Source organism: Myotis brandtii, unplaced genomic scaffold (genome assembly GCF_000412655.1).
Source record: "Myotis brandtii unplaced genomic scaffold, ASM41265v1 scaffold359, whole genome shotgun sequence".
In the NCBI taxonomy this organism is placed as follows: Eukaryota; Metazoa; Chordata; class Mammalia; order Chiroptera; family Vespertilionidae; genus Myotis; species Myotis brandtii.
The window spans coordinates 1,563,533-1,580,660 of NW_005363802.1; the positions used below are offsets into that span (position 1 = coordinate 1,563,533).

General features: G+C 42.2%; 1 protein-coding gene across 4 annotated transcripts in view; it reads right to left on the minus strand.

The window, feature by feature from the left end:
* The window catches only part of RAB9A (RAB9A, member RAS oncogene family), a 31,657-nt gene extending 14,695 nt beyond the window's left edge, over positions 1 to 16,962 (minus strand). For 2 of the 4 annotated variants that reach the window (XM_005871889.2, XM_014544322.1), the window contains exons 1-3: positions 6,687 to 6,787; positions 5,575 to 5,785; positions 4,279 to 4,379 (exon numbers count right to left, since the gene is read on the minus strand). The gene's annotated coding sequence lies outside the window, so the exon portion shown is untranslated. Of the gene's footprint in view, positions 1 to 4,278; positions 4,380 to 5,574; positions 5,786 to 6,686; positions 6,788 to 16,837 lie in introns of those variants that run through there. The other 2 variants (XM_005871890.2, XM_014544323.1) reach the window with 2 other exon arrangements.
* Between the last annotated feature and the right edge of the window lie 166 nt (positions 16,963 to 17,128).

The following is a 17,128-nucleotide window of genomic DNA, read 5'->3' on the forward strand; positions in this document are numbered from 1 at the left end:
GGGAAGAGATTGGACAATAATCGTGCACCTATGGATGAGGACAGTGGGTGGGAAGTGAGGGCGGAGGGTGGGGAGGGAACTGGGTGGAGGGGAGTTATGGTGGGAAAAAAGAGGAACCAATGTAATAATCTGAACAATAAAGATTTAATTAAAAAAAAACTTTTGTGCTTAAAAGTACACTATCAAGAAAGTGAAAAGACAACAAACAGAATGGGAGGAAATATTTGGAAAACAAATATCTGATAAGGGACTTGTACCCAGAATATATAAAGAACTCTTACAAGTCATCAATAAAAAAAAACAGCCCAACTTAAAGATAAGGGAAAATGGTCAACATCAATAGCCAGTAGAGAAATGCCAATGAAAACTTCACACCCACTAGGACAGCTAGAATAAAAAAGACAGACCATAACAAGTGTTGAAGAGGTTGTGGAGAAACTGTAACCCTCATACACTGCTGATGGGAATGTAAACTGGTGCAATGATAATGAATAACAGCCTGGCTCAGTGGATAGAGCGCCAGCCTGCAGACCAAAGGGTCCCGGGTTCGATTCCGGTCAAGGACATGTACCTTAGTCGCAGGCTCCTCCCTGGCCTGGGCCCTGGTCGAGGCTCATGCAGGAGGCAACCAGTCAATGTGTTTCTCTCACATAGATGTTTCTCTGTCTTTCCCTCTTTCTTCCACTCTCCCTAAAAATTAATGGAAAAATATCCTCGGGTGAGGATTAACAAAAACAAACAAAAAAAGTTAAACACAGTTACCATACGACCCAGCAATTCCTCTCTTAAGCATATACCTAAGAGAAATTAAGAAATGCATCCACATAAATACTTGTACGTGTACATTTATAGCAGCATTATTCATAATAGCCATAAAGCAGAAACAACCCAAATATTCATCAACTGATGAATGGATAAACCCCAAATACATTATGCTAAGTGAAAGAAGCCAGACACAAAAGGCTACATATTATATGATTCCACTGATATGAAATGTTCAGAACAGGCAAATCTATAGATAGAAAATAGATTTGTGGTTTCAGGGAATGAGGGGAGAGGTAAATGAAGAGTGACTGCTAATGACTACAGGTATCTTTTGTGGGAGCGTGAATATATTCTGGAATTAGAGAGTGGTGATAGTTGCTCAACTTTGTGATTATACTAAAAACCATTGTACTGTACATATTAGAAGGATGAATTTTATGGTGAATTATATAAAGAATATAGATAGATGATAGATAGATAGATAGATAGATAGATAGAGATATACACACACAGCCTAAGGTCTTATTAGCAACAAGACCCTAAAATGAGATTTACAGAGCCACAAATAATCTCCTTGTCCCTGCAGCAGTGTCTTTTTTAAAAAAATATATATTTTATTGATTTTTCACAGAGAGGAAGGGAGAGGGAGAGAGAGTTAGAAACACAGATGAGAGAGAAACATCGATCAGCTGCCTCCTGCACGCCCCCCACTGGGGATGTGCCCGCAACCAAGGTACATGCCCCTGACCGGAATCGAACCTAGGACCCTTGAGTCCGTAGGCCGACGCTTTATCCACTGAGCCAAACCGGTCAGGGCAGCAGTGTCCTTTTAAATAAACCAGTTCTAAGCACAATAGATACTATTTTAGGATTACAATACCATGTGCTGGCACCAACACACCTATACGGCACACACTAATCTCAATGGGAAGCAGATACCTCAAAACTAAAGATAAAAAGACAGCACTGTATGTCAACCCTTTCCTTTTTATAATACTATTTTTCCAACTCTTCCACTGTGGACTTTTATCCTGCACTATCAATTGCTTATGGATAGTTCATCAGTAGTAGCCTTTTCTCTGGCCTTCTCCAACCCCTTGCTGGTTTCCAAAATCATATACCACAACAGACCAAGAGGGATTCAGACCCAGGCATGGAGAATATAAATCTCTTAACAGGAATGTTTAATTAAAGGTGGACATTTTTATTGGTCATGGATCTAATTGTCTCCAAACTAAACCCACTTATGTCTTTATGATTTTTATTATACAAAATGTTGAACATGGCATTCAAAGAGCTATCCAACCTCGCTTACAAGCCTGCCCCAAGTATAACCCTACAAGTCACCACCCCCAACCCTATCACGGGTATTTACTGTCCAGCCTTTGCTCAGGCCCTTATCTTGGCCTGGGAGGCCCCTCCCTATACCTGGATGGCTATGAATATCCCAGTCATGCAAAGGCCTAGTTCAGAGCCTTCATCCAAGCCTTCTATGCCTCCCCTGCCTAATCTTTCTCTTCCCTCTAATCCTTTCCACCCCTATCGCAGCTCTCACTCACTTATGCTCTAAACAGTCTGCTGTGTCTGAGTCTGTCCAACTCCCTGGGAGGGACACACAACACCGAATGCCACCATTCATTTGCCCTTATTTTGTTCTACAACATCATATACAAAACTTTACATATGGTGAGGTACCAAAGAAGTGTTAAAACTGAGACCAAAGTAAATTACTTCCTCCTTTATTCTTGTTATTATTCTATCCTTATTTTGTTTTGTTTTATTAATCCTCACCAGAGGATATTTTTCCATTGATTTTGAGAGAGTGTGTGTAAGGGAGGAGAGGGACAGAGAGAGAAACATCAATGTGAGAGACATATCGATTGGTTGCCTCCCACACAAGCCCCAACCAGGGCCAGAGCCTGCAACAGAGGTATGCGCCCTTGACCAGAATTGAACCCAGAACCCTGCAGTCCGCTGGCTGACGCTCTATCCACTGACCCAAACTGGCTAGGGCTATTCTTATTTTTCTATTTGTACTTTCTGTACTTACAGTTCTTTGTTTCTCTAATCAATCAGTTCCTCCCCCATTTTACTTTTGAGGTCTATTAAAATGCATGGGAAAGGACAAAAAAATTGATTCTTACTTGCAAGTCTAATGAGAAAACCACTTTAAAATTAGTATTACTGGCTGCAAAAAGTACAAGGTTGCAAAAAAGCAGCATTCCTCTAACAAGCAGCCAAAGGGAGAGTAGGCTGGGTTTGTACACTGCTGTTCTCAAAATTTCAGAGTTTGAAACACATACTCTGTGACCCCTTGACTAGTTCTCACTTCCAAACACTTAAGTTGAATTTATCACTCTTGGTTTAAATTTAGAAACATTTTTTTCCAAAAAACACATACCTTTTCAATCACCCTAAATGTCCTAGTTAGAGGCATACCACTTATTTCATTTCAAAGCTTGAGAAATTGAGGAGGCTCAAAGAAACTAACCAAGGAAATAAAGGCATGGATAATCTCTAAATTATTTCCATTTTTACTGGAGCTATATTTCCTTAGAGTATCTTAATATAGATATTCCACTCTTTTGTTTCTGGTCTTCCTGGTTGCCTTGCTGAAATATATAAGCAAGAAGCAAGTCAACGAAGTAATTAAGTCTATCTCTACTGCAAGATGTCAGCCAGGAAAAAAAAAAGGAAGAATTAGGCAAAATACCATAGGAATAGACCAATTTGGAGGCACAACTTGCCAGATGAACTAAATGATCCTAGTCTATCACTGAGTAGTACCTCACAGAGACAGCTAGAGAGGAAAAATACTGAAGTCAAACCACACTTCACATCAGAGCAGCTCAACCTGTCTAAAGAATTCATTTCAATCAATCTCTTTTCTGAAGATGAGTCATCTAATTAAACTTTTAGGAAATACCTACAATTTTGCTTAAAACAAGGCAGGGCTGTAGGTACACTAATCATTAACAATTGTGGAGCGAGTGGGAAAGGAGAAGAGGAAAGAAGAGATTTGGTTAAGGAAGTAAATCTTCTTAAACCATCCTGAAACTGTAGAGCAGCAATATCTGACAGAACTTTGTCTGCAATGATGGGAACATTCTATATCTGCACTGTCCGATACGGTAGTTACTCACCATACATGGCTACTGAGCACCTGAAATGTGGCTGATCCAACTGAGGAACAGAATTTTTTTTTTTTGGAATTTTTTAAAAATGTTTTTATTGATGTCAGAGAGGAAGGGGGAGGGAGAGAAACATCAATGATGAGAGAGAATCATCAAATGGCTGCCTCCTGCATGTCCCCCACTGGGGATGGAACCCAAAATCCAGGCATTTGCCCTGACCAGGAATCAAACCGTGACCTCCTGGTTCATGGGTCGATGCTCAACCACTGACTCACAGCAGCTGGGCTTGGATTTTTAATTTTATTTCATTTCGGTTAGTTTACATTTAAATTGCTACATGAGTTCTGCATTCAACAGTGTGCATATAGTGTGTGCTTACCTGGGAGTCCATGAAGGAGCTGCAGGGAGAAAATGCACCTAGAATCACATGTGAAATAAGGATGAGTGCAGGAATGGAAGCATGTGAGCTGGAGCTTTTCTCTGGAAAGAGTCAAAAAAGGTTTCATCAGATTCTTTTTTAAAATATATTTTTATTGATTTCAGAAGGGAGAGGGAGAGAAACATCAATGATGAGAGAGAATCATCTTACAAGCCTGCCCCAAGTATAACCCTACAAGTCACCACCCCCAACCCTATCACGGGTATTTACTGTCCAGCCTTTGCTCAGGCCCTTATCTTGGCCTGGGAGGCCCCTCCCTATACCTGGATGGCTATGAATATCCCAGTCATGCAAAGGCCTAGTTCAGAGCCTTCATCCAAGCCTTCTATGCCTCCCCTGCCTAATCTTTCTCTTCCCTCTAATCCTTTCCACCCCTATCGCAGCTCTCACTCACTTATGCTCTAAACAGTCTGCTGTGTCTGAGTCTGTCCAACTCCCTGGGAGGGACACACAACACCGAATGCCACCATTCATTTGCCCTTATTTTGTTCTACAACATCATATACAAAACTTTACATATGGTGAGGTACCAAAGAAGTGTTAAAACTGAGACCAAAGTAAATTACTTCCTCCTTTATTCTTGTTATTATTCTATCCTTATTTTGTTTTGTTTTATTAATCCTCACCAGAGGATATTTTTCCATTGATTTTGAGAGAGTGTGTGTAAGGGAGGAGAGGGACAGAGAGAGAAACATCAATGTGAGAGACATATCGATTGGTTGCCTCCCACACAAGCCCCAACCAGGGCCAGAGCCTGCAACAGAGGTATGCGCCCTTGACCAGAATTGAACCCAGAACCCTGCAGTCCGCTGGCTGACGCTCTATCCACTGACCCAAACTGGCTAGGGCTATTCTTATTTTTCTATTTGTACTTTCTGTACTTACAGTTCTTTGTTTCTCTAATCAATCAGTTCCTCCCCCATTTTACTTTTGAGGTCTATTAAAATGCATGGGAAAGGACAAAAAAATTGATTCTTACTTGCAAGTCTAATGAGAAAACCACTTTAAAATTAGTATTACTGGCTGCAAAAAGTACAAGGTTGCAAAAAAGCAGCATTCCTCTAACAAGCAGCCAAAGGGAGAGTAGGCTGGGTTTGTACACTGCTGTTCTCAAAATTTCAGAGTTTGAAACACATACTCTGTGACCCCTTGACTAGTTCTCACTTCCAAACACTTAAGTTGAATTTATCACTCTTGGTTTAAATTTAGAAACATTTTTTTCCAAAAAACACATACCTTTTCAATCACCCTAAATGTCCTAGTTAGAGGCATACCACTTATTTCATTTCAAAGCTTGAGAAATTGAGGAGGCTCAAAGAAACTAACCAAGGAAATAAAGGCATGGATAATCTCTAAATTATTTCCATTTTTACTGGAGCTATATTTCCTTAGAGTATCTTAATATAGATATTCCACTCTTTTGTTTCTGGTCTTCCTGGTTGCCTTGCTGAAATATATAAGCAAGAAGCAAGTCAACGAAGTAATTAAGTCTATCTCTACTGCAAGATGTCAGCCAGGAAAAAAAAAAGGAAGAATTAGGCAAAATACCATAGGAATAGACCAATTTGGAGGCACAACTTGCCAGATGAACTAAATGATCCTAGTCTATCACTGAGTAGTACCTCACAGAGACAGCTAGAGAGGAAAAATACTGAAGTCAAACCACACTTCACATCAGAGCAGCTCAACCTGTCTAAAGAATTCATTTCAATCAATCTCTTTTCTGAAGATGAGTCATCTAATTAAACTTTTAGGAAATACCTACAATTTTGCTTAAAACAAGGCAGGGCTGTAGGTACACTAATCATTAACAATTGTGGAGCGAGTGGGAAAGGAGAAGAGGAAAGAAGAGATTTGGTTAAGGAAGTAAATCTTCTTAAACCATCCTGAAACTGTAGAGCAGCAATATCTGACAGAACTTTGTCTGCAATGATGGGAACATTCTATATCTGCACTGTCCGATACGGTAGTTACTCACCATACATGGCTACTGAGCACCTGAAATGTGGCTGATCCAACTGAGGAACAGAATTTTTTTTTTTTGGAATTTTTTAAAAATGTTTTTATTGATGTCAGAGAGGAAGGGGGAGGGAGAGAAACATCAATGATGAGAGAGAATCATCAAATGGCTGCCTCCTGCATGTCCCCCACTGGGGATGGAACCCAAAATCCAGGCATTTGCCCTGACCAGGAATCAAACCGTGACCTCCTGGTTCATGGGTCGATGCTCAACCACTGACTCACAGCAGCTGGGCTTGGATTTTTAATTTTATTTCATTTCGGTTAGTTTACATTTAAATTGCTACATGAGTTCTGCATTCAACAGTGTGCATATAGTGTGTGCTTACCTGGGAGTCCATGAAGGAGCTGCAGGGAGAAAATGCACCTAGAATCACATGTGAAATAAGGATGAGTGCAGGAATGGAAGCATGTGAGCTGGAGCTTTTCTCTGGAAAGAGTCAAAAAAGGTTTCATCAGATTCTTTTTTAAAATATATTTTTATTGATTTCAGAAGGGAGAGGGAGAGAAACATCAATGATGAGAGAGAATCATTGATTGGCTGCCTCCTGCATGACCCCTACTGGAGATCGAGCCCACAACCCGGGCATGTGCCCTTGACCAGAATCGAACCCGAGACCCTTCAATCCACAGGCCAACGCTCTATCCACTGAGCCAAACCAGCTAGGGCTCATCAGATTCTTAAAGGAATCTGGACCTCAAGAAATGATGGATACGTGTCTGCATCATTCATATATCATGTGTGACCCATTTGTGTAGCTCATGACACTCTCACTTTCGTCTTTACTTGGCATCACTATTTCCTATTCTTCTCTCCCTCACTCATGAGATGTTATTAATATTATGACCATGAACTGTGATGGTTCAGTGAACAGACTTACAGGAAACTGCTAATCCTGGAAGTGAAGATAATGTTTGTTGTGCTTAATGAGACCTTAAGAGAAACAAGCATAAATGTATCTACCTGTATTAAGACACTTACAGGAAAAGGCACTTACAGTGCTTGACAATAAGGAAAAGAATGGAGTTCAAGGTTTCATTTGGGGAGACAGAATTAAAATGCAAAGAAACAAATACAGATCAAAAGACAGAGATACGGTACTGGGAATTAGACTGGCTATTTCAGGAAGAATGCATTATAAAAGAAATGAATTTGAATATGCATGTTAGAACAATATACAGTAGAGCAGCTAAACACAAATTAAGCATGATCTGCAATGATCTGCTGTAGCTTAAGGAAATGTTGGTTCTGAGTCCTCTCAAATTAGATAAGAAACCAGATGTCTTTAATTTGAAGCAGAAAAGTGTCAGGGCTGGAGGTCTTCCAAATCTACTCAGGGAAGAGTTCGTCTACCAACACTGCCCACGAGGGATGAAGCCACAGCAAAGTGGAACTCCTTGGCTGTTAGAGAAATTAAGTAAGGGAAGTGGAAATTTCCCAAGCAGATATATTTCAAGAGGACAGCTTTATGTCTGGCACACAGGACTCTGCTAGATTAAAGGCCCCGAGTCTGCAGTGAAGTTGTCACCAGGTCAAAATGAGAAGGCGTGGCTCAGAGGTTGAGCATCGACCTATGAACCAGGAGGTCACCATTCAATTCCCGGCTGGGGCACATGCCCAGGTTGTGGGCCCGATCCCCGGTGCGGGGCGTGCAGGAGGCAGCCGAACGGTGATTCTCTCTCATCATTGATGTTTCTATCTCTCTCTCCCTCTCCCTTCCTCTCTGAAATCAATAAAAATATTTTTTTAAAAAAAGAAAATGAGAAGAATGTAAGAGTGCTGCAGGTAGCTTTCTAGAAAGTTCACTTCATCCTACTTCTCCATCAACGATGCCTGTTTGTCCCCACCAAGGTAATGAAGCTGACTTTGCTTACAAAAACCTTTCCATGCCTAACCTTACTGTGCCATCACTACCCATTTCAGACTATGCCTGATCACCCTCCACTCTGCTCACTACACACAGGCTCCCAACTTCATCCCCCGACTCCTATATATGCAGGAGTCCCTAGACAACTCCCAATGGCCAGTCCAAAGGCTTTTCCTTAGTCCTTAGATAAACGGCCTATGGCAGTGATGGCGAACCTTTTGAGCTCGGCATGTCAGCATTTTGAAAAACCCTAACTTAACTCTGGTGCTGTGTCACATATAGAAATTTTTTGATATTTGCAACCATAGTAAACAAAGACTTATATTTTTGATATTTATTTTATATATTAAAATGCCATTTAACAAAGAAAAATCAACCAAAAAAATGAGTTCGCGTGTCACCTCTGACACGCGTGTCATAGGTTCGCCATCACTGGCCTATGGCATATGCACTCCTAAAGCGAATAAAGAGAAAAGTGCTTCTCTTAGGGCTTCACAGTGTATGCTTCTAGAAACGACCCTCATGGCTAACCAGTGTCCCCACCTGAGGCCCACCTAGTAGTGAATTCTCTCGGATGTAGCCATGTGTCATGACATAAAATCTTGAAAGGGTACTCAGGCATTTTTTGTTTGTTTTTTACAAAGCAAACTATGATTTTTATTGTGAAATTATCATAGATGGAAAATTAAATAGAATATTTATTCTGTCCATTTCATTTTACAATAATCTTACCTTTTTTTGTACCATGTATTTCAATTTGCCTGTTTAGTGAAAAATAAAGAAATCTATTGTTTTGGGCTTGTTTTAATTTAACCTTTACTAGTATCACTGAATTCAAGACCCCACCATAAAATGCATTGCCAACAACCACATCCTAAGCCCCTAAATAAGCATTTTTTAAACAAACAAGGCAAAGGAGACTCAATTGGGAAAGAATCTTGCAAAGTAGCACACCTCTAGCTGGAGACGGAAAACCTTCCAGTCTTAGCCAGGACTCAGCCACAGCCTAGCAATGACCTTGAAAATGCTTCCGACTTAATGGTCCATAAAACTACCCCTGACAACAGTTTCCACCTTCTCTGGCTTTCACCACCCCCTTAGCTTTCAGCAACCTAGACGGCTCCCTTTTCTAACAAGCTCTTAACATTAGTATATGGCAAGGTTGAAGCCGTTACCTCTTCCCAAACCATATCTTCCTGGGATATAAAACCCAGTGATTTCAAAACTAAAGTCCACCTCCACCCACCCACCCCGTCGGGGCCAGACAAGAATTCCAACCCCTTTTATAATATACTAGAGGCCCAATGCACGAAAATTTATGCAAGCATAGGTCTTCCTTCCCCCAGCTGCCAGCACCGGCTTCCCTCTGGCACCCGGGACCCAGGCTTCCCTCCTCCGGCCGCTCCCCGGCCCCCCGGGACCCGGGCTGGCTTCCTTCCAGCCCTGGCTTTGTCAGGAAGGACGTCTGGAATGACATCCGGGAGACATCTGGTCTAATTAGCATATTACCCTTTTATTATTATAGATTCATCTGGTACCCTGCTGGCAGTTCAAATTCAACTTAACTAAAACCAAACTAATTATTTCCCCCATTTCCAAAAATCTCTCTTACCCCCTTCATTCACCAACACAAGAAACATGTCCACTTCCCTACCTATTGCTATTGTCATGTTTGCTCAAATAACAAATGCTATGACTGGAATAACATTAGCCGCCACTGTTTACCAAATACAGTCAAACTTCAGTCTCCAATGTCCCCCATTTCGGTTCTCTACCAAGTTTTTCATGGAAAAAAAATGTCTGGGTTGTGGACCTGACAACTCTTTCATGCTGATACACCAGCATGACAAAACAAAGGCCACACACAAAGGAGAGAATGCCCAGTATGAGTCAGTTTACAGTTAAACCTCACCTTGTTAACATCTCAGGAAATTGAGCTGTGACTATTTTCGCATGTGTGTGTGTGTGTGTGTGTGTGTGTGTGTGTGTGTGTTTTGTTTTGTTGCTTTTGTTGGCAAAATGGATGATTAGCACAATTTTAAAACATAAAGAGGCCATCAAGAGTGCTAATGTTGCATTATTCACTGTGACCAAGACATGGAAGCAACCAAAGTGACCTTTGATAGAGGACTGGATAAAGAAGATGTCGTACATATACATATTGGAATACTACTCAGCCATAAGGAAGGATGAAATACTGCCATTTGCAACAACATGGATGGACCTTGAGAACATTATGCTAAGTGAAAGCAGTCAGTCAGAAACAGCTAAGAATCATAATAACATATGATTTCACTCGTATGTGGGACATAAAACCGAACACAAACAGCAGTGTGGTGGTTGCCAGAGGGAAGGGGGTGGGGAAACAAGAGGGTCCCAATATAAGGTGACAGAGAAGATTTGACTTTGGGCGGTGGGCACATGGTGCAACATACAGACCTTGTAACATAGAAACCTACACCTGAAACGTATATGTTCATGTTCACCAATGTCACTCCAATAAATTGAATAAATAATTTTAAAGAGTGCTAATGTTGCTAAGGGTGTAAAAGAAACAATGATCACAGGCGACTGAAGAGGTCGAAAAACTTGTTGATTTAGATAAATGAAAAGCAGTTCGCTGGGGACAGCATTTTGGAGGCAGCAATATGGGAAAAAGCAAAGAAAGTGAGTTGGTTAAGGCTAGTAGGGGGTGGTTCACTAAGTTTAAGGAAAGAATGTGTGATTATAGATTAAACAGTACATTAGACATATACTGTATATAAGAAAGGTTAAAACAGGGAGTTATTTGGGGATCTGGAACGAATTTATTCCGTTTGCATTATTTCTAATGGGGAAAAAATTGATTTGGTTTTCAAACAAATTGCTTCTTGAATAGCCTTCCAGAACAAATTTAGTTCGAGAATTGAGGTTGCACTGTATCTGGTAGGCATATAGCACCTTCAAATCACCTGCAAGTTGGACACTATCTCCCGTGTTTTATAGTTCAATAAATGCAAGTTCACAAAGATTAAACAGCTTTCCCCAGTCTAACCAAACAGGGCAGGTCAAGTATGTGTTACTTTCACTCCCACCAAATGGCAGAAAGGACTAAAAATGTACAAACCCTAAAAGGACAACAAGAGGGAACTACAGATGAGCAACAGCAACAAAATTGAGAAGATGGAAAACAAATGGTCCACCAGTGACAAACTAAAGAGATGAGGAGCCCAGCTGGCATGGCTCAGTGATTGAGCGTCGACCTATGAACCAGGAGGTCACGGTTCGACTCCCAATCAGGACACATGTCCGGGTTGCGGGCTCGATCCCCAGTGTGGGGCGTGCAGGAGGCAGTTGATAACGATTATCTCTCATCATTGATGTTTGTTTCTCTCTGTCACTCTTTCTTCCTCTCTGAAATCAGTAAGAATATTTTTTTTTAAAGAGAAAGAGAGAGAGAGAGAGAGAGAGAGAGAGAGAGGAGCCCTGGCTGGTTTGGCTCAATAGACAGAGCGTTGGCCTGGGGACTGAGGGGCCCTGGGTTCAATTCCAGTCAGGGGCACATGTCCGGGTTGTGGGCTCAATCCCCAGTGGAGAGTGTACAGGAGGCAGCTGATCAATGATTCTCTCTCATCATTGATGTTTCTCTCTCTCTCCCTCTCCCTCTCTGAAACCAATAAAAATCTATTAAAAGAGAGAGAGAGAGAGAGAGAGAGAGAGAGAGAGATGAGGAAACCTAACGCACTTGTTGACACTTATTCAGACAGGCAGGCGGAAGCGCAAGGGATTCTCTGAGAGGCAGGAGACCCCGTAACCCCCCTCTGCACCCAGAGGCCCCTTTCTCCGCCAGAAGATCTATTTCCTAAAGAAGTGTGAGCAGCAGAAAATGGGAATGGAACACTATGGACAATGAGGGAGAGGAGATCAGGGGACAGTTTGCATAGGAAACGGGCAGGGCGGGCTGCTTTAAATTTCTGAGGGAACCATTGAGGTACTGGACACCTGCAGGACACCATGCAAACTGGCTCTCAAGGGAGTTCCCAGTTTCAGCATTACATCATAGCACATTCCTTTCAATGACGTCATATCTTTGCAAATCTGGTTTGCCAGGGTTGGTGTGAGAAGCTCAAGTACTGCTCACATATGAATGTGGAACAGGATAGGAGGGTGGCAGCTGTTTGCTCCAAAACAACTATTTATGAAATTTTATTTAAGAAGACTGGAACTCATTGGAGAATGCTCTGCATTTACTAACGTATGGATCTCAAGCAGTTCTTCTGTTCTGACTTGCAACTAAACCATGTATGTATTTTTACGCATATTCATCTAATCACTGCTCTGATTACACAAGCCTGAAGCTGCAAAGACTAGCGCAGTCACCTTATAGCATACATACCCCAGTAGGTTCGAACTTTTTTGAGCCTGTTATATCATTTAAGCATTCTTCTATTAGAGCTTTACATAGCAAGTTCTAGAAACAGAAATCTCTAAGGTTTTTTTCAGGCTTCTCTCACACTGATAACACAACCATGCTTATGAAAACTAACCTAAAAACTAACTTCGCCTCTGGACCCAAAAGCCGAATACGATGCATATGAATTTGGAACTTAAAGTGTTAGTTCAATTTACACTGAACAGTTCCGTTTGCTAGTTTACACTGCTCTGCTACCCTTCACACCTGGATAATGACTGTGGCCATGGGATGAATGAATCAAGTTGTGCCCTACTGTTCCTCCATCCCTTGTCAAACAATAACATACATTTGTAAGGCAGCAGGCCTGGGACAAAAGTGAAGTCTGTGTCCAGACTCCTCACGATGAAATGAGCTGGGGTCAGTGAAGCCTCCACTGTTTGCTTCACTTACACATTTCTTCCAAAACATACAGCTGTCTCTCTCCATCCCATGCTGATCTGTTACCTTACTTACATTCATGTACAGCTAATCATCCTCTCCACGTTCATGATACACAGCAGCATTCAAACCCTGGACCCATCACGGTCAGAGAGAAACAAAAAGTGATGGAATAATCCAGAATGTGGAAATACACAGAGCTCAACTTGACAACATGTACAATATCAAGATGCACTTTGGAAAATAGATTTCTCCACCAGGTTATTATGGAGGAGGCCCAGGCAACCCCAGGCTCCCTGCTAAACACCGCCTGGGACTACCTCCAGCCTCACCTCCCAGCGCAAGGCAGCCAGGCTTCCTCCTCCTACACACCTGAGTCCCGTGGTCCTCCCTCAGGCATTCTGGCCTTTCGTTTGCATCACAGCTTTCCAAACTCCATGAGGCGTTTTGTGAGTTCACCCCTCACCCGTCAAAATCCTTAATAAATAGTCTCTGTTGATGACCTACTTAATCACAAGCCCTATTTTCTTGTCCTTGGTTTTGACTAACAAATTTATTACCTAGCTAGCTTTCAAGTGAGACACATTTCAAACACACTCACACACACACACAATTCCACTTGGCTTATTTCCTCCTGCTGATGTAACCAACAAATTGCCTGGGGAAGAACTACTTGGAAACCAATAATCTGATGTCTCTACTTAGTCATGTGATCTCATAAAAAGAAAGGTGGCCCGCCAGTGTGGCTCAGTTGATTGAGCGTGGTCCCATGCACCAGGAAGTCACTGGTTCAATTTCCGGTCAGCACATGCCTGGGTTTCTGAGCCCAGGTTTCAGGCTTGATGCCCAGTAGGGGGTGTGCAGAAGGCAGCCCGCTGATGTTTCTCTCTCATGTGGATGTCTCTGTCTCTCTCTCTCTCTTCCTTCCTCTCTCAAAATCAATAAAAACTTTTTTAAAAAAAAGGAAGAAGAAATGCGGTGACCTAATTTGGCCAGAGCAGCCAAGCCAACTACAGATCAAGCAAGACTCCTCAGAGGCCAATGGATGTTCTCCCTGCACCAATTCCCCTTCCCAGAATAAAACGCCTCCAGAAAGAAAAGAACACACATTCCTTTGTTAGATCCATGAGCTAGCAATCCACTTTAGGTGTATAATTTAGCATCCCCCACAGCAGACAACTCCTGATGAGAGGCAGAGAAATCTATTCATTAACAAAGAACACGCTGTCCTTGAGCATGAGTCAAAAAGCAAAGCTACGCACAAAAGATGCCATGTTGGCTGCATGAATAACCCCTTCACAGATTCCTCAAACAAGAGCCAGCCCTTTGGGATTCCTCAATCAATCACTCCCAGAGTTCACCTAAAAGTTACACCTGCCGCCAGAATGAAGCGGTACCTATATTGAAGGGCCTAGTCTTAGATAGGCATGATGAAAACGGGCTGGAAGATGCAAAAGAAAATGATGCAAAGGCCATTTAAAAAAATATTTTCATCATGTATTTCTTGATTTCCATGATAAAATGCATGCATGACTATTGTCTACTGAGGGGAAATTTAAGAAATTTTATGCTCAACTATAATGGCTACTCAATTTGTTTCTTGTAAACATTCACATGTGGTCAACCTACAAAGCTACCAAAAGCGTATCTACATTTCCTCATTTCACCTAAGTCTTCGCACAGTAAATACTATGATACAGGTACCTGTGTGTGGGTATGCACCCATTGAGGTTTTTTTAAATCCTCACCAGAGGATATTTTTTCACTGATTTTTTTTTTAGAGAGAGAGAAACATCAATTGGTTGCCTCTGATATATGCCCCAACTGAGGATCAAACCTGCAACCTAGCTATGTGCCCTGACCAGGAATCGAACCAGCAACCTTTTTGGTTGTACAGGATGACTCTCCAACCAACTGAGCCACCCAGCTAGAGTGTGGTATTTTTTTAAATATATTTTTATTGATTTCAGAGAGAAAGGGAGAGGGAGAGGGAGAGACACATCAATGATGAGACAGAATCATTGATCAGCTGCCTCCTGCACGCCCCACACCGGGGATCTAGCCCACAACCTTGGCATGTGTCCTGACTAGGAATCAAAAGATGACCTCCTGGTTCATAGGTCAATGCTTTTTTAATGACACCTGACCCCCGACCTTGAGCAACCCACACAATAAATTTGGTTCCAGGACAAGTCAGAACTTGATCTTATGATTGTGATTAGACTGTATGCTCCCCTTCATATCAGCAGCGCCTATCAGTGCATGACAGGCGACTCAGAAAATGCTTATTGACAACTGGAATAATACAGCAACCAAACTCCCTAAGTCTACTTCCATGGATCTGAATGGCTCTCGAGGTCCTTTTGCCACTTTTGCCTTAAAAATTGGATTCTGTTATCAGAAATTATTTGCTCACTCCATCTTTCCAATGAATGTATATGCCTTAGTCAAGGGAAATCTCTTCAAGTTCTCAAATTTCCCCGCTGCTCTTTCTTAAAATGAGTTCTCCTAAATAGGAAAAGGCCGTTGCATTTGAAAAACTACAGACGTGCTGAAACCTGAGCTCTGAGGTTACAGACTGCTGTAAAGCAGGCTTTCTCGGCCCCTGCATAGTGACATTTTGGGCCAGACAACTCCGATGCGGGACCTGCCCTGTGCACTGGAGAGTTGAGCAGCATTCCTGGCCTCTACCCGCCCCCCAGATGCCAGCAGTACTCCTTCTCAAGAGTGAACCCAAAATGCCTGGAGACATCATCAAGGGCCCCAGTTGAGAACTACCACTCTAAACTCACACAGGCCTGCTTTGAATCCTGGCTCTGCCCTGTGTGATTGCGGGAAACAGACCTAACCCTCCAATGTCCCAGCAAATTCCTCGTCTGTGAAATGGAGCTAATAACACAGAAAGGCTGTGAAAATTCAATTAAATGATGTATGTACAGGATTTACACACAGAGAACAGCCAATGCCAGAGCGGCTGCCCAAGAAATGAGGGGAGGTTAAAATTTAACTTCTAAAACCAAAGGAACTTATCTTCAGGCCTCCAGAGTAGTGTATTCTGGATGGAAGAAGTGGCTGAAATGGGAAAAGAAAAAAGAAGTTGGAAAAGAGGGAGCAGCATTAAAGTATTTTCCTAATCTCCAAGAACCCAGCTTGGAATCAAGGCCAAAAAATGTTCTAGTCTACTTAGTTTCATTGGTCCACTTTAGCCTCACAAATGCTAAACCAAAAATATCCCACACCACAAAACTCTGGAAAATAAGAAATCACCAAGTCAGAAACATTCTAGTATAAGCAGGAGGAATTTACTAAAATTTCTACACAGAAATACTGCTAGCACCAGACTGCCCCACCACTGTCTCCGATTTGTAAATATAAATAAGATACTGAGAGTTCCAGACAAGTAGTGATAACTTCAACAAAAGTTTCTAACCGAGAACCTAAGAACAGTCTTCTGAAAAGTCCCACACTGAGGAGTTGTGGGTTTCCTTCACGTCTACAAGTTTAGTTCCAAGAACCGGTTTTTTGAGATTATAGGCAATTTAGAAATTTTCCATTACCACCGTGGCAGAGACTAAAGGACAGACAAGTTAAAAATTTTTTTTGTTTAATTTTCCAAAAGCCATCACATTCTATTGGTTTCATCAGGGTTCTGAAAGCCTATAAAAAGCCTGGCCACGTGACAATTTGGAAACTAGCACCAACAACAACAAAAAAAAAGTCATTCCTCAAAAGAACCTAGGTCACGGGATGTGTCATCACTTAGAAACGACAAAGCCAGTACCTCCACCGCGATGCGGGCGGCACTCTCCATTCTCATCTTGCCTCTTTACACACGAAGCTGGAAGCCAGTCAGGAACCCCATTCTGCAACCGTAGCCAGCCTGAATCAGATAACACCCCAAACCGCCTCCAGCCCCGGCCCTGGCTTCACGTTCCAAATGTCTCGCCTGGGGAGCGCGTCACAGTCGCCAACATCAGATCGTGGCAACGCTGGGCATTCTCCACGCGAGCCAGTCGGGGGCCCGTTCGGATTGGGTGGGCTGGGGGGAGGGGGGCCCCCAGGGGTTGGGGGA